At 47.5% G+C, this 24,234-nt stretch overlaps 1 long non-coding RNA gene across 1 annotated transcript; it reads right to left on the bottom strand.

Moving 5' to 3' along the window:
- Positions 1-5,074: 5,074 nt before the first annotated feature.
- Positions 5,075-17,782, bottom strand: LOC119778448. The gene is made up of 3 exons (XR_005280063.1): positions 17,595-17,782; positions 6,108-6,110; positions 5,075-5,088 (listed from the first exon to the last, which is right to left on the bottom strand). It is a non-coding gene; the product is annotated as an uncharacterized LOC119778448 (long non-coding RNA).
- Positions 17,783-24,234: the final 6,452 nt, after the last annotated feature.

The raw sequence follows: 24,234 nt of genomic DNA, 5'->3' as shown, positions 1-24,234 counted from the left end.
TCAATGAGAGCAGGATGGGTGGATGCAGCTGCTTCAATGAGAGCAGGATGGGTGATGCAGCTGCTTCAATGAGAGCAGGATGGGTGGATGCAGCTGCTTCAATCACAGCAGGATGGGTGGATGCAGCTGCTTCAATGACAGCAGGATGGGTGGATGCAGCTGCTTCAATGAGAGCAGGATGGGTGGATGCAGCTGCTTCAATGAGAGCAGGATGGGTGGATGCAGCTGCTTCAATCACAGCAGGATGGGTGGATGCAGCTGCTTCAATGAGAGCAGGATGGGTGGATGCAGCTGCTTCAATGAGAGCAGGATGGGTGGATGCAGCTGCTTCAATGAGAGCAGGATGGGTGGATGCAGCTGCTTCAATCACAGCAGGATGGGTGGATGCAGCTGCTTCAATCACAGCAGGATGGGTGGATGCAGCTGCTTCAATGACAGCAGGATGGGTGGATGCAGCTGCTTCAATGAGAGCAGGATGGGTGGATGCAGCTGCTTCAATGAGAGCAGGATGGGTGGATGCAGCTGCTTCAATGAGAGCAGGATGGGTGGATGCAGCTGCTTCAATGAGAGCAGGATGGGTGGATGCAGCTGCTTCCCAGAGAGCAGGATGGGTGGATGCAGCTGCTTCAATCACAGCAGGATGGGTGGATGCAGCTGCTTCAATGAGAGCAGGATGGGTGGATGCAGCTGCTTCCCAGAGAGCAGGATGGGTGGATGCAGCTGCTTCAATGACAGCAGGATGGGTGGATGCAGCTGCTTCAATGAGAGCAGGATGGGTGGATGCAGCTGCTTCCCAGAGAGCAGGATGGGTGGATGCAGCTGCTTCAATGACAGCAGGATGGGTGGATGCAGCTGCTTCAATGAGAGCAGGATGGGTGGATGCAGCTGCTTCCCAGAGAGCAGGATGGGTGGATGCAGCTGCTTCAATGACAGCAGGATGGGTGGATGCAGCTGCTTCCCAGAGAGCAGGATGGGTGGATGCAGCTGCTTCAATGAGAGCAGGATGGGTGGATGCAGCTGCTTCAATGAGAGCAGGATGGGTGGATGCAGCTGCTTCAATCACAGCAGGATGGGTGGATGCAGCTGCTTCAATCACAGCAGGATGGGTGGATGCAGCTGCTTCAATGACAGCAGGATGGGTGGATGCAGCTGCTTCAATGAGAGCAGGATGGGTGGATGCAGCTGCTTCAATGAGAGCAGGATGGGTGGATGCAGCTGCTTCAATGACAGCAGGATGGGTGGATGCAGCTGCTTCCCAGAGAGCAGGATGGGTGGATGCAGCTGCTTCAATGAGAGCAGGATGGGTGGATGCAGCTGCTTCAATGAGAGCAGGATGGGTGGATGCAGCTGCTTCAATGACAGCAGGATGGGTGGATGCAGCTGCTTCAATGAGAGCAGGATGGGTGGATGCAGCTGCTTCAATGACAGCAGGATGGGTGGATGCAGCTGCTTCAATGACAGCAGGATGGGTGGATGCAGCTGCTTCAATGAGAGCAGGATGGGTGGATGCAGCTGCTTCCCAGAGAGCAGGATGGGTGGATGCAGCTGCTTCAATGAGAGCAGGATGGGTGGATGCAGCTGCTTCAATGAGAGCAGGATGGGTGGATGCAGCTGCTTCAATGAGAGCAGGATGGGTGGATGCAGCTGCTTCAATGACAGCAGGATGGGTGGATGCAGCTGCTTCAATGAGAGCAGGATGGGTGGATGCAGCTGCTTCAATGACAGCAGGATGGGTGGATGCAGCTGCTTCAATGACAGCAGGATGGGTGGATGCAGCTGCTTCAATGAGAGCAGGATGGGTGGATGCAGCTGCTTCAATGACAGCAGGATGGGTGGATGCAGCTGCTTCAATGACAGCAGGATGGGTGGATGCAGCTGCTTCCCAGAGAGCAGGATGGGTGGATGCAGCTGCTTCAATGAGAGCAGGATGGGTGGATGCAGCTGCTTCAATGAGAGCAGGATGGGTGGATGCAGCTGCTTCAATGAGAGCAGGATGGGTGGATGCAGCTGCTTCAATGACAGCAGGATGGGTGGATGCAGCTGCTTCAATGAGAGCAGGATGGGTGGATGCAGCTGCTTCAATGACAGCAGGATGGGTGGATGCAGCTGCTTCAATGACAGCAGGATGGGTGGATGCAGCTGCTTCAATGAGAGCAGGATGGGTGGATGCAGCTGCTTCCCAGAGAGCAGGATGGGTGCATGCAGCTGCTTCCCAGAGAGCAGGATGGGTGGATGCAGCTGCTTCAATGAGAGCAGGATGGGTGGATGCAGCTGCTTCAATCACAGCAGGATGGGTGGATGCAGCTGCTTCAATGACAGCAGGATGGGTGGATGCAGCTGCTTCAATGAGAGCAGGATGGGTGGATGCAGCTGCTTCAATGAGAGCAGGATGGGTGGATGCAGCTGCTTCAATCACAGCAGGATGGGTGGATGCAGCTGCTTCAATGAGAGCAGGATGGGTGGATGCAGCTGCTTCCCAGAGAGCAGGATGGGTGGATGCAGCTGCTTCAATGAGAGCAGGATGGGTGGATGCAGCTGCTTCAATCACAGCAGGATGGGTGGATGCAGCTGCTTCAATCACAGCAGGATGGGTGGATGCAGCTGCTTCATCAGAGCCAGCAGCGCCCCCTGGTGGAAGAACAGCTCGCCCAGCAGCAGTTCTAGTTAGTGTCTGATTTCTTTGACATGAAACGATTAAATGACCTTTTTATAAATAATTCAGAGACATCAGGGTAAATGTGAGGTTGAGGGTTCTAATCCTGGGTTGGTTGCTGAGAGGAACGTTGGAAGCAGAACAATCAAGGTTCCTGAGATGATTCATTACTTCAATCTGCTTCATCTCAGCTCCTGACCAACTTTAACAGGTAGCGGGTTCTTTGGGAACATAAAGCATCAATCAGGGAATCAACAGGTGAACAGAACCAGGGTCCTCTGACCAAACGGATAATAAATAAATATAAAAAACTTTAGAAAAATTCCTTCAAACAGTGTGGAAAAGACACTTTGGTTCAGTCTTTAACAGAAATATAAATATCCTTCCAGATTTTATGGATCCTTCATGACTAATGAGCTAAACGGCTCTATGGTCTGCAGGCTGCTCTCCTCCTTCAGCTGATTGTTTCTGAAGCTTCCAGCAGATCAATGACCTGCAGCTGAACTCTGATACCAGAAGCAACTGGATTTAATGAGATCATTGATGATCTGGGAGGTCAGAGGTCAGCTGGAACTCAAACAGGTCATGTGACATTAAGCAGAACATTATAATAAGAGGCGGTTCTAGGAGCAGAGGTTTAGGACAGTCAGACACCAGATTCATTTCACTGTTTTCTACACACATTTTTGGAACATTCAGTCGTTTTGCTAATGAGTGACTCCATCATTCACTGATCTGAGACATGTGCCAAAAACCCAACAAGCAAAGTAAAAGCAGCATTTTCTAGAATCAATGAAAGCTTTAAAATCAACTCATTTCATAGAAAGTTTCCATGAAATGAGTCTTTTTATAACAGTAAAATAATCTACTGAATGAAATGTTTTTTGCCAGTTTAACAGCTGCTGCTTTTCTGTCTGTTTTCCTACCTGTTTCTTTGTGGCCTTTCATTTTGCCCACACCTCTCTCCTCCTTCTACTCCTCTCCCTCTTTAGACGGACAATCAGAAAATGGATTATAAATAAAAATGATTCAGTAAATTTAAATCTTATTGTGGTTTTAAACATATTCAGACGGACTTGTCTCAGACACGTTAGAGCACCTCGCTGGTGAACGTTCCACCAACACACCATCAATAGGTGCAGAGATCTGACTGAACATTTCAGAGACACCTGAAAGTTTCTTATTATTATTCTTGTAGCATTTCGAACGCATTTTACGGGGACTTCGCATATTCAAAAACTCAGGAAAACGTGGCAGTAAATTGTCCCCCGCGTGAAATAGCCGGTCTATAATGTAATCCAAAATGGCCGCCCCCAAATTACGCCACAGCGCCCCCTAACGTGAGTTGGGGGAAACTGTAAGTCCCAGAGATCTGAACTTTGGCACACAGGTAGATCTCCTCAAATCATGAAAAAAAGTCTCTTGGAGGTATGCCCTAAAACCCACAGGAAGTCAGCCATTTTGGGTCAAAGTGCGATTTTTGGCCATTTTTCATTTTCGCTCATGTCGAACTTTAACGAACTCCTCCTAGGGATAATGAGCTATCGGCTTCAAACTCGGTTATTATGCAGTTAAGGCATTGGAGATTAAAAGTTATCAAAGGAATTTTTCTACATCAAAGCATGTGGGCGTGGCCAGGCGTCAAACTTGGTCATTAGGCAGGGAAACAAAGGGTAAGCCCCATGTCATATTATGACAGAGTTCTGAAACTTGGGCCACTTATGTAACCCCTCAGGACCTACAAAAAAGTCTCTTGGGGCCATGGTCCAAATCACACAGGAAGTCGGCCATTTTGAATCAAATAAATCCCTTTGCTTTTTTACCTTCGTGACGTGTTTGAGCGAACTCCTCCTAGAGCTTTTGAGTTACATACACTATATTGCCAAAAGTATTTGCTCACCCATCCAAATTATTGGAATCAGGTGTTCCAATCACTTTCATGGCCACAGGTGTATAAATTCAAGCACCTAGGCATGCAGACTGTTTTTACAAACATTTGTGAAAGAATGGGTCGCTCTCAGGAGCTCAGTGAATTCCAGCGTGGAACTGTGATAGGATGCCACCTGTGCAACAAATCCAGTCGTGAAATGTCCTCGCTCCTAAATATTCCACAGTCAACTGTCAGCTGTATTATAAGAAAATGGAAGTGTTTGGGAACGACAGCAACTCAGCCACGAAGTGGTAGGCCACGTAAACTGACGGAGCGGGGTCAGCGGATGCTGACGCGCATAGTGCGAAGAGGTCGCCAACTTTCTGCAGAGTCAATCACTACAGACCTCCAAACTTCATGTGGCCTTCAGATTAGCTCAAGAACAGTGCGCAGAGAGCTTCATGGAATGGGTTTCCATGGTCGAGCAGCTGCATCCAAGCCATACATCACCAAGTGCAATGCAAAGCGTCGGATGCGGTGGTGTAAAGCACGCCGCCACTGGACTCTAGAGCAGTGGAGACGCGTTCTCTGGAGTGACGAATCGCGCTTCTCCATCTGGCAATCTGATGGACGGGTCTGGGTTTGGCGGTTGCCAGGAGAACGGTACTTGTCTGACTGCATTGTGCCAAGTGTAAAGTTTGTTGGAGGGGGGATTATGGTGTGGGGTTGTTTTTCAGGAGCTGGGCTTGGCCCCTTAGTTCCAGTGAAAGGAACTCTGAATGCTTCAGCATACCAAGACATTTTGGACAATTCCATGCTCCCAACTTTGTGGGAACAGTTTGGAGCTGGCCCCTTCCTCTTCCAACATGACTGTGCACCAGTGCACAAAGCAAGGTCCATAAAGACATGGATGACAGAGTCTGGTGTGGATGAACTTGACTGGCCTGCACAGAGTCCTGACCTCAACCCGATAGAACACCTTTGGGATGAATTAGAGCGGAGACTGAGAGCCAGGCCTTCTCGTCCAACATCAGTGTGCAACCTCACAAATGCGCTTCTGGAAGAATGGTCAAAAATTCCCATAAACACACTCCTAAACCTTGTGGACAGCCTTCCCAGAAGAGTTGAAGCTGTTCTAGCTGCAAAGGGTGGACCGACGTCATATTGAACCCTATGGATTAGGAACGGGATGTCACTTAAGCTCATATGTGAGTCAAGGCAGGTGAGCAAATACTTTTGGCAATATAGTGTACTTCAAACTAACTCCACCTTGACTTGAGACATTGGGGATCAAAAGTTATCAAAGGAACTTTTCTACATCAAAGCATGTGGGCGTGGCCAAGCGTCAAATGTGGTCCCTTTGCTATGAAACACAATGCAAACCCCAGGCCATTTTTTAATGAGAGTTATGAAATTTGGTACACATATGTAACCCATCAGGACCTAAAAAAAGTTATATGGGAGCCATGGTCTAAACCCCACAGGAAGTCCGCCATTTTGAATCAAAGCCATCATTAGCTTTTTCATCTTTATATTGTATGTTAGCTAACTCCTCCTTGAGCGATTGGGCTGCAAACTTGTAACTTGCTGAGCCTCGACTTAAGACATAAGGGATCAAAAGTTATCAAAAGATTTTTGCTGTGACAAACCATGTGGGCATGGCCAAGCATCAAAATCAGACTTCCAGCAATAACAGTATGACATAACTGCCGCAGGCCCTGCTTTTATTGAGGATTATAAAATTTGGTACACAGGTACAACCCAACAGGATGCCCAAAAAAGTCTATTGGACCCATGGTCCAAACCCAACAGGAAGTCGGCCATTTTGGATTAAACATACTTTTTCTGTTTTTAAGTCATGACGTATCTCAGTGAAGGGCTTTTTGTTTTTTTTTAAGACAGAGACTTCAAATTCACTTTGCATTGACTATAATTCATAGCACATTAAAAGTTATCAAAGTTATTATTCTACATGGAAGCTTTAGGGTTTGGCTAAGCATCAAACTGTTAACTCCAGTCATACAAAGCCGTCATTTTATAACCTCAATATGGAAGGTCAACATAGTACCAGGAGGGGGAGGAGATGGAGGAGAAAGATGATGAGGAGACGCAGTGAGAGCAGCTGCAGGAGGAGGAGCATGAGAAGCAGGAGGATGAGGAAGTTAAGACGAAGCTACGGGAGGAAGAGTATGGGAAACAGTGGCAGCAGCAGAAGGAGCAAGAGGAGGATGAAGAGAAGAAGCAGCAGGGTGATGAAGAGGATGAGGAGAAGCAGCAGCAGGCATAGGCTGAAGAGCAGGAGCATAGGCTGGGAAGGAGCGTGGAGGTGGAGGTCGCTTGGTTCCCGCGGTCGCAACATACCAGGCGGTGCGAGCTGCGAGGGCCGCTCAATGCCACTTGTGGCTTTAATTATTATTATTTCTGATGAACCAAAAGTCCGTTTCATGAAGCAGGTTTAACAAACTCAGATTCTAATCTTTAACTCTAAATAGATCTAGTCTAAAGTCGGGAACTCTAGGTGTTCGGTTTTACAGTTGTTATTAATTATATTATAAGCAACAACTGTGAAAAGCTATTATCAGTGGAAACAGCTTGATCTAAGTGTTGTTACCGTGAAAATATTACCTGATTATTTCTTGAACGGTATCTATTTAGGTATCGATCACCTGTCAGCAGGTGGAAATAAAAACTTTGCTCTAATAAATGGAACCTGTTCATCATCTCATGGGTTCCTCCTCATGTTGATTCAGTCTGCTTTGACACATGGGGAATTAATGAATCTATGGCTGTGTGTTTCCTGGACGGGGCCGCCTGTGGAGCTGGTTGACAGTTGCCTTTTGTATCTATGCTTCTTTTTCTATGTCTGCTTCTGTCTCCTTGAACCCCAGTGGGCCTCAGCAGATGGCCGCTCACACTGAGCCTGGTTCTGCTGGAGGTTTCTTCCTGTTCAAAGGGAGTTTTTCCTCTCCACTGTCGCTACAAGCATGCTTAGTGTGAGGGATTGCTGAAGAGTCAATGAGTCGATGCAATCAGCTGGTTTTCCTTAGATAGAAAACTTTGAATCAATCTGACTGGATGATCTGGTGAACTGGAAAGTGACCTGAGATGACATGATGTGAATTGGAGCTATAGAAATAAACTGAATAGAATTGAATTAATCTGAAATAATTTCAGTGGTTCTTCATGTGCTGTAAATATAACTAAATAAAAACTATATCTGCATCTCGCTCATATTAAACCAGTAATCTGCTCTCTTACCCCTGAGCTGTAGAATCCTCTCCTTATGAATATTTAATCCTCTGAGAATTAATGCAGATCATTCTTTTATTAGATCCTCGTCAAACTGACGTGAAATGTTTGTTTTTAAAACATGATGTGTCTAATGGGCCTAAGGAATTATATTCTTTTTCATGCAAAACTAGGACAAAAATCTGCCTAAATCATGATATAAAGCAGCTTTACTGGCTGTAAGCAGAGCGGAGACAGAGACACTGAGTTTACTGAAGGAAACCTGCTGCTGACCAGGTTAGCTCTGGGAGGATGTTACCATGGCAACAGATACAGAGGATGAGGAAACAGAAAATTAAGAGTTTCTCTGATTTCTGTTTAGAAACCTTAAAAAGTTTTCAGTAAACCTTTCATGAAACAGAGCCAGAGCACAATTGAAAGGGTTAACTAACCAAATACTGTATGTCTTCTTTTTGTTTTGTTTTTTAAAGTAAAAAGTGCATACGGTATTAAAAAAACAACTGTTATTTTAGGGGTGCTCTGATTTAAATTAGCGTTGCTTCAGCAACCTCAAAAAGACTATAAACACCTATGCTCAGAAGCTAGAAAAGCTGTTCAACCCTGAGGCTGAACTTATTGCTGAAATTAACCTTCAAGGCACAAAGTCTGAAAAATAAAAACACTTCATCTCTACATTGGAGGAGGAGGAGTTCTCCTGGTGAACCTTCTAGCAGCAGCAGGGTGACAGCAGGCCGACCGCAGACAGCAGGAGCACCTGGAGGAGGAGCGCTCCTCCCTCTGAGGGGCTTTTACCTGCAGAAACAGAAGAGAAGCTGAATCACTGAAGGCGACATGAGAACCAACCTGAGGAGTCAAACTCTAATGCGTGTAAAGTGTAAGTAAGGTTTATATATAGCATCTTTCTCAGACAACAGCACAAAGTGCTGCACAATATGAGGCATAAAGTACAAAACAGTGCCAGATAAAATAGACGTAGACAAAATAAATACAATCGGAAAAAATCAGGGAGAGAAAAGACAATTAGAAGAAATGTATTGATACAGTTACTTTAGTCTTTGGCGCTCAGACCTCGGCAGGAAACATTAGAGCTGAATATTGATAGATATGCATGAACAGGAGTAAAGAAACCTGTCCACGATGAGCAAGCATGAAGCGACAGTGGAGAGGAAAAACTCCCCGTTGGGAGGTCAGATAGCGGTCATCTGCTGGACTGGTTGAGGTGAGACAGGGAACGCAGTGAGAGTCCAGGAGGAATGACGCTCTGATGAAGCTTTAGCTACGATGGTGGAGGGGGGGCTGGAGGGGGGTGGAAACAGGGTCATCTGAATGAAGTCACAGTTCATCCGCCGCCTGCGTACTAGGTAGGTGACAGATTGGAGGCCCTTTAAGATCAGCTTTGGATGCTGATTGGCTTTGGTGGAGGCGTGGTTCAAAGCTGATTGGCTGTGTTGGAGGTGGATGTAGAAGAGCGATCAGTTTCCTCAGTTGAACTTCCTCCTAGGCGCCATAGCAACCATAGCAAAATGGATTCAACATTAAATGATAGAAAGAGAATTTGGTCAGGAAGGGTCTTATTCCCTAATTCTGATTTTTATTGACATACTTTAAAACATCTTCACTCTTGCAGAAAACCTGCTGGACGAGGCTGAATGCAGATTTTTTCTGACGGACGCCTCAGAAGCTGTTTCCAGGTTTAAATGTTTGGGTTCTAGACTCCTTTAGACTCCAGGTTATTTCAACAAATGCTTCCGTTTGTAAAATCTATCCACTTCGCCAGGGAGAATCCAGAGGTTCTGAGTTCAACTCCCTCAGACTGCCACTATGACTCCCTGAGCAAGACCCTTAACCCCACCCTGCTCCCCGGGCGCCGCACCATGGCAGCCCACTGCTCCCCAAGGGGAGGGGTTAAATGCAGAGAGGGAAATTCTCCACTGTGAGATCAATAAAGTTCTATTATTATTATTAATCTCTCCTTGTGCTTCTTCAGCAGTGAAAACCAGTGTGACCAGAACAGGCAGGAACACTGGCAGCACCGTACATGTTCTCCATTACAAGGATTAATAGATGCTGCTGATCTAAAGTCTCTGTTAAATAAGACTAACTTTGTTTTTTTCCATCAACAGGTGTCCTTTATATTTTCACCAAGTTAATGGATATAACCAGTTTAGAGTTTCACACAGACCATAAATACGCTCTGGGCTGTTTTCTCCATCTAAACAGCCTCCATGGTGACCCTGGCTGAGGCTGCAGACCACTTCAATCACATCTACTGGGACCTGGACCACCCAGAGCCAAGGGGCCATGGAGAACAACTAATGTAGAGTCCAGATTGTTCCATCAGACTTCTCAGAAAGTTTTTAATCGTTAGTGCAGAGGATTTAGGGAATTTACTCTCAAAGTTAATAATAAAAGTTATTTATCAGCTTTCTCATCTCTAAGAATCCCTCCTCCTCCTCCAGATGTTTCAGAGACCTGCTGGGGTGACTGTAGTGAGGAGGAGCCGCCACTAGAGGGAGGTACTGTTTTAGCTTTGATGATCAAATGGTTTGTTGGCTATAATCTGGGTTAAATGACATATGCTCTGTTACAATTCCTAGGACGCATCCTTAGAAGACCGGATTCGAAGGCCGATGACGTCATAACGCAGCGCCGAGGTCTGGTCGGATTCCAAGAGTCCTCGTTATGCGGCCTAAGAATGCGTCCTTCTTTTTGCCCGATTTGAAGGACGGGTCCGATGTATCTTCGGTATTCTTGGATATCCCAGGATTCATTGCGAGACCAAGCAAGCCGTGATCAGAGGAAAGGTTACTTGGCGCCGAACAGTGGTGAAAATTGGAAGTTCAGTTTAATATAATCCAGTCATTTAATAGTTCCGTCTGAGAAGAATGAAAATAGTTGTTTTAATGGTTATTGAGTCAGATATGTGGCGGTAATGTTTGGTTTATCTAAAGGTTTTTATCTGTTACTGATTAAATGGGTTTGGCTGGAATTTAAGGACAGATTCTAATAAATCTGCAGGGGGGGGGGGGCTATAAATCTGATAGGATTTTTATCTTTTTATTGCTGTTTTGCACAATAGGCTTAACTACGTATTTTTTGTTGTTGAATATTAGAGATTTTGCAGATATGTTTTTTATAAATACATTGTTTAGATTTACTTATATCTTTCTACCCCTTTTATAGAATAGAATAGAAAATCCCTTTATTGTCCCACAATGGGCAGATTTACAGCAGCAGAAAGATTATTGAAAATGGTCACACAGATGAGGACCTTAGAAAAATGTATAAGAATAACATGATAGGGAAGAGTTAAAATATAAAATATAAAATCCTGTAAAGTGTTTTAACAATATAAAACTGGAGAATAAATAACCAATATGCAGCTATGGACATTTTTACAGTAAATAGAAAATAGATCAACATCAGAGATGTGCAGAATGACAGCAGCAGGTTATTTAACTGACTAAGGTTTCTATCATTACATTTGATTTGATTGGTTCCTGCTCCCGGTGGGTGGAACCTTTATTCCACTCTGGATTCTCATCAGTCTTTGTTCACTTTACAATAAAAAAGAAATAAACAGTTTTGAAAACTTCTGTATTCATTCTTTTCCTGCTTTGTGTGTCAACGTTCACGGTTGCTAAGCAACAGAGCATACGGCGGTAAAACCCGCCGAAGGGTAGACCTGGTCGAATTCACAGCCTAAACTCTTCCGGTCTCCTTATTTTCAAGGACTTCCAAGGATCCAGTCTAGGTAGACCGCGTCCTTGGAGGTTGCAGTCTAGGTAGACCGCGTCCTTGGAGGATGCAGTCTAGGTAGACCACGTCCTTGGAGGATGCAGTCTAGGTAGACCGCGTCCTTGGAGGATCCAGTCTAGGTAGACCGCGTCCTTGGAGGTTCCAGTCTAGGTAGACCGCGTCCTTGGAGGATCCAGTCTAGGTAGACCGCGTCCTTGGAGGATCCAGTCTATGTAGACCGCGTCCTTGGAGGATCCAGTCTAGGTAGACCGTGTCCTTGGAGGATCCAGTCTATGTAGACCGCGTCCTTGGAGGATGCAGTCTAGGAAGACCGCGTCCTTGGAGGATCCAGTCTAGGTAGACCGCGTCCTTGGAGGATCCAGTCTATGTAGACCGCGTCCTTGGAGGATGCAGTCTAGGTAGACCGCGTCCTTGGAGGATCCAGTCTATGTAGACCGCGTCCTTGGAGGATGCAGTCTAGGTAGACCGCGTCCTTGGAGGATCCAGTCTATGTAGACCGCGTCCTTGGAGGATGCAGTCTAGGAAGACCGCGTCATTGGAGGATGCAGTCTAGGAAGACCGCGTCATTGGAGGATCCAGTCTAGGTAGACCGCGTCCTTGGAGGATGCAGTCTAGGTAGACCGCGTCCTTGGAGGATGCAGTCTAGGAAGACCGCGTCCTTGGAGGATGCAGTCTAGGTACACCGCGACCTTGGAGGATCCAGTCTAGGTAGACCGCGTCATTGGAGGATGCAGTCTAGGTACACCGCGACCTTGGAGGATCCAGTCTAGGTAGACCGCGTCCTTGGAGGATGCAGTCTAGGTAGACCGCGTCCTTGGAGGATGCAGTCTAGGTAGACCACGTCCTTGGAGGATGCAGTCTAGGTAGACCGCGTCCTTGGAGGATCCAGTCTAGGTAGACCGCGTCCTTGGAGGTTCCAGTCTAGGTAGACCGCGTCCTTGGAGGATCCAGTCTAGGTAGACCGCGTCCTTGGAGGATCCAGTCTATGTAGACCGCGTCCTTGGAGGATCCAGTCTAGGTAGACCGTGTCCTTGGAGGATCCAGTCTATGTAGACCGCGTCCTTGGAGGATGCAGTCTAGGAAGACCGCGTCCTTGGAGGATCCAGTCTAGGTAGACCGCGTCCTTGGAGGATCCAGTCTATGTAGACCGCGTCCTTGGAGGATGCAGTCTAGGTAGACCGCGTCCTTGGAGGATCCAGTCTATGTAGACCGCGTCCTTGGAGGATGCAGTCTAGGTAGACCGCGTCCTTGGAGGATCCAGTCTATGTAGACCGCGTCCTTGGAGGATGCAGTCTAGGAAGACCGCGTCATTGGAGGATGCAGTCTAGGAAGACCGCGTCATTGGAGGATCCAGTCTAGGTAGACCGCGTCCTTGGAGGATGCAGTCTAGGTAGACCGCGTCCTTGGAGGATGCAGTCTAGGAAGACCGCGTCCTTGGAGGATGCAGTCTAGGTACACCGCGACCTTGGAGGATCCAGTCTAGGTAGACCGCGTCCTTGGAGGATGCAGTCTAGGTACACCGCGACCTTGGAGGATCCAGTCTAGGTAGACCGCGTCCTTGGAGGATGCAGTCTAGGTACACCGCGACCTTGGAGGATGCAGTCTAGGTAGACCGCGTCCTTGGAGGATGCAGTCTAGGAAGACCGCGTCATTGGAGGATGCAGTCTAGGTACACCGCGACCTTGGAGGATCCAGTCTAGGTAGACCGCGTCCTTGGAGGATGCAGTCTAGGTAGACCGCGTCCTTGGAGGATGCAGTCTAGGTAGACCACGTCCTTGGAGGATGCAGTCTAGGTAGACCACGTCCTTGGAGGATGCAGTCTAGGTAGACCACGTCCTTGGAGGATGCAGTCTAGGTAGACCGCGTCCTTGGAGGATCCAGTCTAGGTAGACCGCGTCCTTGGAGGTTCCAGTCTAGGTAGACCGCGTCCTTGGAGGATCCAGTCTAGGTAGACCGCGTCCTTGGAGGATCCAGTCTATGTAGACCGCGTCCTTGGAGGATCCAGTCTAGGTAGACCGTGTCCTTGGAGGATCCAGTCTATGTAGACCGCGTCCTTGGAGGATGCAGTCTAGGAAGACCGCGTCCTTGGAGGATCCAGTCTAGGTAGACCGCGTCCTTGGAGGATCCAGTCTATGTAGACCGCGTCCTTGGAGGATGCAGTCTAGGTAGACCGCGTCCTTGGAGGATCCAGTCTATGTAGACCGCGTCCTTGGAGGATGCAGTCTAGGTAGACCGCGTCCTTGGAGGATCCAGTCTATGTAGACCGCGTCCTTGGAGGATGCAGTCTAGGAAGACCGCGTCATTGGAGGATGCAGTCTAGGAAGACCGCGTCATTGGAGGATCCAGTCTAGGTAGACCGCGTCCTTGGAGGATGCAGTCTAGGTAGACCGCGTCCTTGGAGGATGCAGTCTAGGAAGACCGCGTCCTTGGAGGATGCAGTCTAGGTACACCGCGACCTTGGAGGATCCAGTCTAGGTAGACCGCGTCATTGGAGGATGCAGTCTAGGTACACCGCGACCTTGGAGGATCCAGTCTAGGTAGACCGCGTCCTTGGAGGATGCAGTCTAGGTAGACCGCGTCCTTGGAGGATGCAGTCTAGGTAGACCACGTCCTTGGAGGATGCAGTCTAGGTAGACCGCGTCCTTGGAGGATCCAGTCTAGGTAGACCGCGTCCTTGGAGGTTCCAGTCTAGGTAGACCGCGTCCTTGGAGGATCCAGTCTAGGTAGACCGCGTCCTTGGAGGATCCAGTCTATGTAGACCGCGTCCTTGGAGGATCCAGTCTAGGTAGACCGTGTCCTTGGAGGATCCAGTCTATGTAGACCGCGTCCTTGGAGGATGCAGTCTAGGAAGACCGCGTCCTTGGAGGATCCAGTCTAGGTAGACCGCGTCCTTGGAGGATCCAGTCTATGTAGACCGCGTCCTTGGAGGATGCAGTCTAGGTAGACCGCGTCCTTGGAGGATCCAGTCTATGTAGACCGCGTCCTTGGAGGATGCAGTCTAGGTAGACCGCGTCCTTGGAGGATCCAGTCTATGTAGACCGCGTCCTTGGAGGATGCAGTCTAGGAAGACCGCGTCATTGGAGGATGCAGTCTAGGAAGACCGCGTCATTGGAGGATCCAGTCTAGGTAGACCGCGTCCTTGGAGGATGCAGTCTAGGTAGACCGCGTCCTTGGAGGATGCAGTCTAGGAAGACCGCGTCCTTGGAGGATGCAGTCTAGGTACACCGCGACCTTGGAGGATCCAGTCTAGGTAGACCGCGTCCTTGGAGGATGCAGTCTAGGTACACCGCGACCTTGGAGGATCCAGTCTAGGTAGACCGCGTCCTTGGAGGATGCAGTCTAGGTACACCGCGACCTTGGAGGATGCAGTCTAGGTAGACCGCGTCCTTGGAGGATGCAGTCTAGGAAGACCGCGTCATTGGAGGATGCAGTCTAGGTACACCGCGACCTTGGAGGATCCAGTCTAGGTAGACCGCGTCCTTGGAGGATGCAGTCTAGGTAGACCGCGTCCTTGGAGGATGCAGTCTAGGTAGACCACGTCCTTGGAGGATGCAGTCTAGGTAGACCACGTCCTTGGAGGATGCAGTCTAGGTAGACCACGTCCTTGGAGGATGCAGTCTAGGTAGACCGCAACCTTGGAGGATCCAGTCTATGTAGACCGCGTCCTTGGAGGATGCAGTCTAGGAAGACCGCGTCATTGGAGGATGCAGTCTAGGAAGACCGCGTCATTGGAGGATGCAGTCTAGGTAGACCGCGACCTTGGAGGATGCAGTCTAGGTAGACCACGTCCTTGGAGGATCCAGTCTAGGTAGACCGCGTCATTGGAGGATGCAGTCTAGGAAGACCGCGTCATTGGAGGATGCAGTCTAGGAAGACCGCGACCTTGGAGGATCCAGTCTAGGTAGACCGCGTCCTTGGAGGATGCAGTCTAGGTAGACCGCGTCCTTGGAGGATGCAGTCTAGGTAGACCGCGTCATTGGAGGATGCAGTCTAGGAAGACCGCGTCATTGGAGGATGCAGTCTAGGTAGACCGCGACCTTGGAGGATGCAGTCTAGGTAGACCACGTCCTTGGAGGATGCAGTCTAGGTAGACCGCGTCCTTGGAGGATGCAGTCTAGGTAGACCACATCCTTGGAGGATCCAGTCTAGGTAGACCGCGTCCTTGGAGGATCCAGTCTAGGTAGACCACGTCCTTGGAGGAACCAGTCTAGGTAGACCGCGTCCTTGGAGGATCCAGTCTAGGTAGACCACGTCCTTGGAGGATGCAGTCTAGGTAGACCGCGTCCTTGGAGGATGCAGTCTAGGTAGACCGCGTCCTTGGAGGATGCAGTCTAGGTAGACCGCGTCCTTGGAGGATGCAGTCTAGGTAGACCGCGTCCTTGGAGGATCCAGTCTAGGTAGACCACGTCCTTGGAGGATCCAGTCTAGGTAGACCGCGTCCTTGGAGGATGCAGTCTAGGTAGACCACGTCCTTGGAGGATGCAGTCTAGGTAGACCGCGTCCTTGGAGGATCCAGTCTATGTAGACCGCGTCCTTGGAGGATGCAGTCTAGGAAGACCGCGTCATTGGAGGATGCAGTCTAGGAAGACCGCGTCATTGGAGGATGCAGTCTAGGTACACCGCGACCTTGGAGGATCCAGTCTAGGTAGACCACGTCCTTGGAGGATGCAGTCTAGGTAGACCGCGTCCTTGGAGGATGCAGTCTAGGTAGACCGCGTCCTTGGAGGATGCAGTCTAGGAAGACCGCGTCATTGGAGGATGCAGTCTAGGTAGACCGCGACCTTGGAGGATGCAGTCTAGGTAGACCACGTCCTTGGAGGATCCAGTCTAGGTAGACCGCGTCATTGGAGGATGCAGTCTAGGAAGACCGCGTCATTGGAGGATGCAGTCTAGGAAGACCGCGACCTTGGAGGATCCAGTCTAGGTAGACCACGTCCTTGGAGGATGCAGTCTAGGTAGACCGCGTCCTTGGAGGATGCAGTCTAGGTAGACCGCGTCCTTGGAGGATGCAGTCTAGGTAGACCGCGTCCTTGGAGGATGCAGTCTAGGTAGACCGCGTCCTTGGAGGATGCAGTCTAGGTAGACCGCGTCCTTGGAGGATGCAGTCTAGGTAGACCGCGTCCTTGGAGGATGCAGTCTAGGTAGACCGCGTCCTTGGAGGATGCAGCCCAGGTTTTCGAACTGAGCCATAATCCCAGCAGTGACCTCATCCAGCAGAGCTTCATGCTGGAATTAAAGGCAGCCAACAGGAAGTGGAGCATAGACTGCATTTCAATAGTTTATCACTAAACAACATCTGGAAACATCAGTATAAATGCCATAATAGTGTTTTCAGTATTTTAGTGATGTACATCAACAGACCTACAAAAACCTAATCCTAGGAGAATAACCTTTTTCTAGGGAGCATGCTTGTAGCGAAAGTGGAGAGGAAAAACTCCCTTTGAACAGGAAGAAACCTCCAGCAGAACCAGGCTCAGTGTGAGCGGCCATCTGCTGAGGCCCACTGGGGTTCAAGGAGACAGAAGCAGACATAGAAAAAGAAGCATAGATACAAAAGGCAACTGTAAAAGGTCCAGGCAGATTTAAAAAGGAAAGTTTTAAGCCTAGCCTTAAAAGTAGACAGGGTGTCTGCCTCACGGACTAAAACTGGTAGTTGGTTCCACAGGAGAGGAGCCTGATAACTAAAAGATCTGCCTCCCATTCTACTTTTAGAAATTCTAGGAACCACTAGTAAACCTGCAGATTGAGAGCGAAGTGCTCTGTTAGGAACATAAGGAACAATCAGATCTCTGATATCAGATGGAGCTTGGCCATTTAAGGCTTTATATGTGAGAAGGAGGATTTTAAATTCTATTCTGGATTTAACAGGAAGCCAATGAACGAATAACCTTCAGGATTCCTTCAACAGAGTTCTCCTCCCATAAAAGAAGGTTCAGTGGAGAACCAGATTGGTTACAGGATGGATTTACTGTGGGAACATCTACAGCTGAACACCTTGATGAACTGCTGACCTGAATACTGACCTGAGACCTCCAGTCTGACCTCCACTGTGGCGTCCCTGACGGGTTCAATGCATCTGTATGTCCCATGATGCTGCTGGGTTAGATTCTTCAACCAGATGGAGAAGTTTCCTTCTTTGTTCCACTCTTCCCTGCTGGACACTCGACCTTTGAACCTCTCATGTTGGTCAGCGGGTTCAGTGGGTTTTCTATTGATGATGTTGAACACAACATCATCATCGATTCTCCAGTAGACGTTTGGTGGAGCCGGATCCTTAAAGCTGCAGGGCAGGAGGACGTTTCCACCAACTTCTCCAGTAACATCCAGTCCTCTGGTCACTGAGAGAAACAATGAAGAACCATCAGAGAAGATCATCATCCTGATCTAGATCTACATTTATAGATTCATGCATCAAGCCCTGAGAACCTGTGGAGGTTCTACAGGTTCTGCTGTGAGGAACCGGCCCAGATGGAGACCTACCTGACTCTGAGAGGGAGAGCAGAACCATCCACAGCAGAGTTCTGGAAGAAAAACACAACAATTATCCTGAAGGTTCTGGTCCAGAGGAACCACCAGGAACCCATTCTAGGAGAACCTGGACCTGATGAGTTCTGGAAGATCAGGAACCAGATCTGGATCCTCTGATCCATGACGACATGCTAACAGCTAACAGCTAAGGAAGCAGAGAAGCTCCAGAACCCAGTTAGAGTCTCTCTTTGAATTCATGGCTTTGAATTCTGTTGCTTAGCAACCGTGACAGTTGACACACAAAGCAAGAAAATAATGAATATCGAAGTTTTCAAAACTGCTTGTTTATTTATTTATTATTATAAAGTGAACAAAGACTGATGAGAATCCAGAGTGTAATAAAGGTTCCAACCACCGGGAGCAGGAATATATGTCAGGATTAATGTACATCAGTGGGCAGTTCCATTAGTATTTCACTCAGGTGTTTGTAAGATTCGATACATTCAAGAGATTGATGATCTCAAGACTCTGTTTATGAATAAAGAATTTTGCTAAACATAAAATTAGGTTAGAACAGAGTTCTATTGTTGTGTCTTTCAGTAGTTTTCCAATAACGACCATATCTCTAGAGATAGAGTTAGGGAGAGCAATTTCTGATGTGATCCATCTTTCTAAGCAATTCCTAAATGTTTTAGTCTGACTGCATTCATAGAAGACATGGTCTATAGTTTCTACATCACTTTCACAGAATGAGCATTTATTGGCATCAATATTAAACCAATTCTTAGTTCTTTAGAGGGGTAGATGGCATTTAAAATTTGTAGTTTCTTTAGCTTTTGGTTGTATGGGAAGTTAAAAAAAAAAGGTTTTCAGTTGATTTTTTTTCAAATTTGCAAAGAATGTTATTTTTATTTATTTTCCCAGGGAACAAAGATTCATTTAGACAGTTTCTAATTGTGTGGTTATTGAATTTTTGATCAGTGATTGATATTCCATTAATAGATGAATCGGGTATTCGGGTTTTTTTTATATTTAGCGTAGGTCCTGAAGCTTCTGAAAAAAGTTTAATTTTATCAATTACAATTGGAACTTTTAAGAAAACGGTGGTGCCATGTGCTAACTGGCTAACGATTAATTTTGTACCGAAAACATCTCATTTCTCAATGTCTGCACAATTTTTAAGATAGATGCTAACATTTCGGTTCTACTGGTTCTACTGGGTTAGCACTGGTTAGCCCTGGTTAGCAGGAGGCTAAAGCCGCTAGCTAACATTATCTTCAGTTAGCTTCATCTTTAGCTTCAGAAAGTGAACCAGAAGAACAAACCTTATGATCTGAAGCATCTCGGCCTCCTGGAGTCTGAACAAAATTTAAAAATGCCCAAAAAAGGACTTTAAACCTAGAATCAGGAAATGCGACACAATGCTTACCGCACCCTGGTTAGCTAATGGCGGCGCACCGGAAGGGACGTCACAGCGAACGAGCTGATTAAAAGCTTCAGAGGTTTTAAACTCACATTTAATAACGATGAAGGTCTAAATCCTCACATCCAGCAAATATAATAAAAATCGCAGCATTTTAAAGATTTTTTTTTGTTGTTTCCGCTCTAGGGGCGCTGTTCCCAGCTCCTCACCAATGAAAGTCGCTTCTTCAATGTTTTAAACTTTATTAGTTTTTAGCTTGTAGACAAAAAAACAAAACAGACAAAATACAACAAAAGACGAATCTGCAAAGACCGCATTAAAAAAATACATTAAAATAAAATAATTAATGATTAAAGAGGAATGTTAAATTAATAAACCAAAGAGATTAAACTATTGTTAGGCTATAAACTATCCTAAATGGGATTTTTACCTTTTCCTGAGTGGAAACTTTAATAGAACGTAAATATTGTTTGAGTTTAAACCATGTAGGAACTTCCACAGCAATGCCCTTTGCATCGTGTTTTTTAAAAATTGAATTGAGGTTTATTGGACTAACAGAAAATGTGCAATATGCATTAAAACAAAACATGACAGGTGCAGGAATACGGCCACCTTAGCAAAACAGAGACGTTGATATTTAGTAGATCCTCCTTTAGCAGAAGCAACAGCCTCTAGTGGCTTCCTGCAGCGTGGAATGAGTTCCTGGATCCTGGATGAAGGGATTTCTGACCGTTCTTCCAGTTCAGTCTGATGGTGGCCGAGCACGGACAGCCTGCTTCACATCATCCCACAGATGTTCAATCATCTTCAGGTCTGGAGATGGGACGGCTGTTCCAGAACACTCTGCATGAACGCCTGAGTAGATGTGGATCATTGTCTTGCTCAAATCTCCATCACCGCCGTAACTTCAACTTTCTAACTGGTTCTTGAACATTATTCTCAAGAATCTGCTGATATTGAGTGGAATCCAACTTTAACAAGATTCCCAGTGCCAGCATTGGAAACCAGCCCCAAAGCATGATGGAACCTCCACCATACTTTACAGTGGATAGCAAAGGTTTTTCTACTTTTTTGAACAATCTTTGTTTTCAGATCCTTTGAACATTACTGTGTCCATCAGTTATTAGATATATCTAATTAAAATAGCTGCTGCAAACACCCATATTTGTAAACAAGCCTTATTAAAATTAATTATATATATATATACGTATATAAACTCTTCCTCACCCATCGTGGGCGGTCTCCCCCTGGGAGCCCTGGGAGCCTGAGGGTTCTGCCAGTATCTTTGCTGTTCCTAGAACTGCTCTCTTCTGGACCGAGATGTCTGATGTATTTCCAGGGATCTGCTGTAACCCCTCCTCCAGTTTGGGGGCCACTGCCCCGAGGGCCCCCATGACCATGGGTTCCACTGATGCCTTGACCTTCCAGGTTTTCTCCAGCTCTTCTCTGAGCTCCTGGTGTTTCTCTAGTTTTTTCATGTTCTTTTTTCCTGCAGTTGCAGTCGCTTGGTATCGCTATGGCAACCACCATGGCTTTCCTCTGCTTTTTGTCCACCACCACAATGTCCGGTTTGTTTGCTATTACCATTCGGTCCGTCTGGATCTGGAAGTCCCACAGGATCTTGGGTCGGTCATTTTCTACCACCCTTGGAGGTGTTTCCCACTGGTACCTTGGGGTTTCCAGCTCATACTCTGCACAGATGTTCCTGTATTCTATTCCAGCCCCTTGGTCATGGTGCTCCATGTTAGCTTTCCCTGCCAGCATCTTCCACCCTGCAGTTCTGTGCTGGATCGTCTCAGGGGCCTCTTTGCACAGTCTGCACCTGGGGTCTTGTCTGGTGTGGTAGATCTGGGCCTCTCTATTGCTCTGGTGCTCAGGGTCTGCTCCTGTGCAGCCATGATGGTTCCTCTGTGCTGTCCTTCAGTCTGGCCTCGAGCCATTGGTAGGATTTCCTGATATCTGCCACTTAGATTATGTTCCGGTGGTTCATCCCATGTAGGGGCTGATCCTCCCATGATGGAGTCTCTGGCCCCTCATCTTCTGTTCTCCATTGTCTGAGACAGTCACTGAGGAGGTCGTCTGTTGGAGCCTTGTCCTTGATGTACTTATGGATCTTGGATGTATCATCGTGGATAGTGGCTCTTACGCTCATTAGTCCTCGGCCTCCTTCCTTACGGCTGGTCTACAATCTCAGGGTACTGGATTTGGGTTGGTACCCTCCATGCCTGGTTAGTGTCAGGGGCAGTCCTGATTAGATTGATGTCACTTTTATTACCTTGTCTTTTCACTTCCTGTTTTATTTTGGTACTCATTTCCTCTCTCGTTTTAGGCAGCTTCACTTCCTGAGTTCCTTCCTGCAATCAGGATCTGCCACAACCTAATGCAATTCACCTGGTGTATGTGCTCCTCTTTTGTTTGTTAGAGTATTTAGTTCCCACCCTTGCAGATTCCCTTTGCCAGTTCGTCTTAGTCTTTTGAGCTTAGCGTTCCAGCCTTTTTGCCTGTTAGATTTAGCTTTCTTGTGTTTTGACCCCTGCTTGGATTTGGACCTGCTTTGCCTCTGCTTTTTGATACTTCTGTTTCTGCTGGATTTTTTGTTGTTCAACCCTGGACTGAATTAAAAGAACTTTGAGTTTTAATCACTGTGTCAGGTCTTGCATTTGAGTCCTTCATTTCTGAGCCTTGTGACAGTACGAACTGGCCAAGAAATGGACTCAGCAGACTCTGATTCAGTGCTAAAAGCCCTGGGTGCCCAGGGGAGACGCATCAACCTACAGGAGGAGCAACTGGCTCACTTACAGCAAGGGATTCAGAAGCTAAGTGAGCAACAAGACCGGTTCATGACCTCAGTTGCTGATCAGCTCAGTTTCCTGGTGGATAAGGTTCAGAGGTCTCAGCGTTTTGACCAGCCCCCCACCATAAAGGATCCAGCACCATCTCAGGTTCAGGAAGGGGTTTTTGCCCAGCCTTTTTCACCTTTAGTACCTTCCGCTCATCTTGCCCGCCCGGAGAGGTTTTCTGGTGACTCTGGTGAGTGTCGTGCATTTTTAACACAATGTGGCCTACATTTTGAGCTGCTCCCCCACTCCTACCCAACGGACAGATCCAAGATTGCCTTTATTATCAGCCACCTTTCTGGCAGAGCAGAGGCATGGGCTACCAGTGAGTGGGAGAGAGATTCAGCCATTTGTGGGTCACTAGACCTTTTCACCAAGAGTTTCACCCAGATTTTTCACCACACTAGACCCGGACGGGAAGCGGCCAGGGCTTTGAACCGGCTGCAGCAGAACAAGAGACGTGTCTCAGACTATGCTATTGAGTTCCACACCTTGGCAGCTGGCAGTGATTGGAATCCTGCAGCTCTTTTTGATGCTTTTTTAGATGGCCTTTCTGGTGAACTCAAGGATCAGTTGGCCCCACTGGATTTACCTGAGGATTTGGACTCTCAAATCGCTTTGGCGATAAAGATTGATAAAAGACTCTATGAACGTCGGAGAGAACGAGCCTCTTCCAATAACTTTTCACTCAGAAATAATGCTGCTACAGGGGCTACTTCCTGGCGACCCCTCGCTCCAGAGCCTGCTCCCTCTTTGTCTTTTGATCCACCAGTTTCGTCTGAGGTACCCATGGAACTTGGCCGGACCCGTCTCCCTCCTGAGGAGCGCCAACGCCGTTTTCGGGAGGGATTGTGCCTGTATTGTGGTCAGTCAGGCCACCGAGTCTCCTCCTGCCCAAATAATAGGAGAAATCCTAAGAAGAAACCAACCCTGGTGAGTTGTTCATCCTCTTCAGTCAGTCCCAAACGTGTCTGTCCTACTATTTTGCTCACCACTTCTGAGCAGAATATTGAACTAAAGGTTCTTATTGACTCTGGTGCTGATGCTAACCTAATGGATGCTCGCTTTGCAGAACAGTTAAACCTAAGGGTTGTTCCCCTTAAGGAACCTCTGAAGGCCACGGCTCTGGATGGACGTCATTTGTGCTCAGTGTCCCACCACACCCAACCTGTCAAGATTACATTCCCTGACCACCATTCTGAGATGATTTCGTTTCTTCTAGCAGACTTCCCGGAGCATCCTGTAATACTAGGCCATCCCTGGCTAGTTCAGCATAACCCTAACATTGATTGGTCCACAGGTTCTATTCTGTCGTGGAACTGCAATTGTGTCCTGAACCAACTTAGTTCTGAAAATGTTTTTCCCCTGTATTAACCCAATCTACTTCTAAGGACTTAGACCCTGATATTCCTGAGTTATCCAAGGTTCCCACCTGCTACCACAACCTCAAGGAAGTGTTCAGCAAGTCTCTGGCCACTTCGTTGCCCCCTCATCGGCCCTATGACTGCGCTATTGATTTACTTCCTGGAACTGCACCACCCAAGGGACGTCTTTATTCATTGTCCCTACCAGAACAGCAGGCTATGAAAGATTATGTGGACTCAGCCCTCAAATCTGGAATCATTCGACCATCCTCTTCCCCTGCGGGTGCTGGTTTCTTCTTCGTCGCCAAAAAGGATAAGTCCCTGCGGCCATGTATCGACTATCGAGGACTCAATGACATCACCATAAAGAACAGGTACCCTCTTCTTCTCATCTCTTCAGCTTTTGAAATTTTGCAAGGTGCAAAAATTTTTACTAAGTTGGACTTAAGGAATGCTTATCATCTGGTGAGGATTAGAGAGGGGGATGAGTGGAAGACTGCTTTTAATACCCCTAGTGGACATTATGAGTACCTTGTGATGCCTTTTGGACTCACTAATGCCCCAGCTGTTTTTCAGGCCCTAATAAATGACGTGCTTCGGGACATGCTCAA

This window comes from Cyprinodon tularosa, unplaced genomic scaffold (genome assembly GCF_016077235.1).
Source record: "Cyprinodon tularosa strain WSP-4 unplaced genomic scaffold, ASM1607723v1 ctg1331, whole genome shotgun sequence".
Lineage (NCBI taxonomy): Eukaryota > Metazoa > Chordata > Actinopteri > Cyprinodontiformes > Cyprinodontidae > Cyprinodon > Cyprinodon tularosa.
This window is presented reverse-complemented; position numbering and strand designations above follow the sequence as displayed.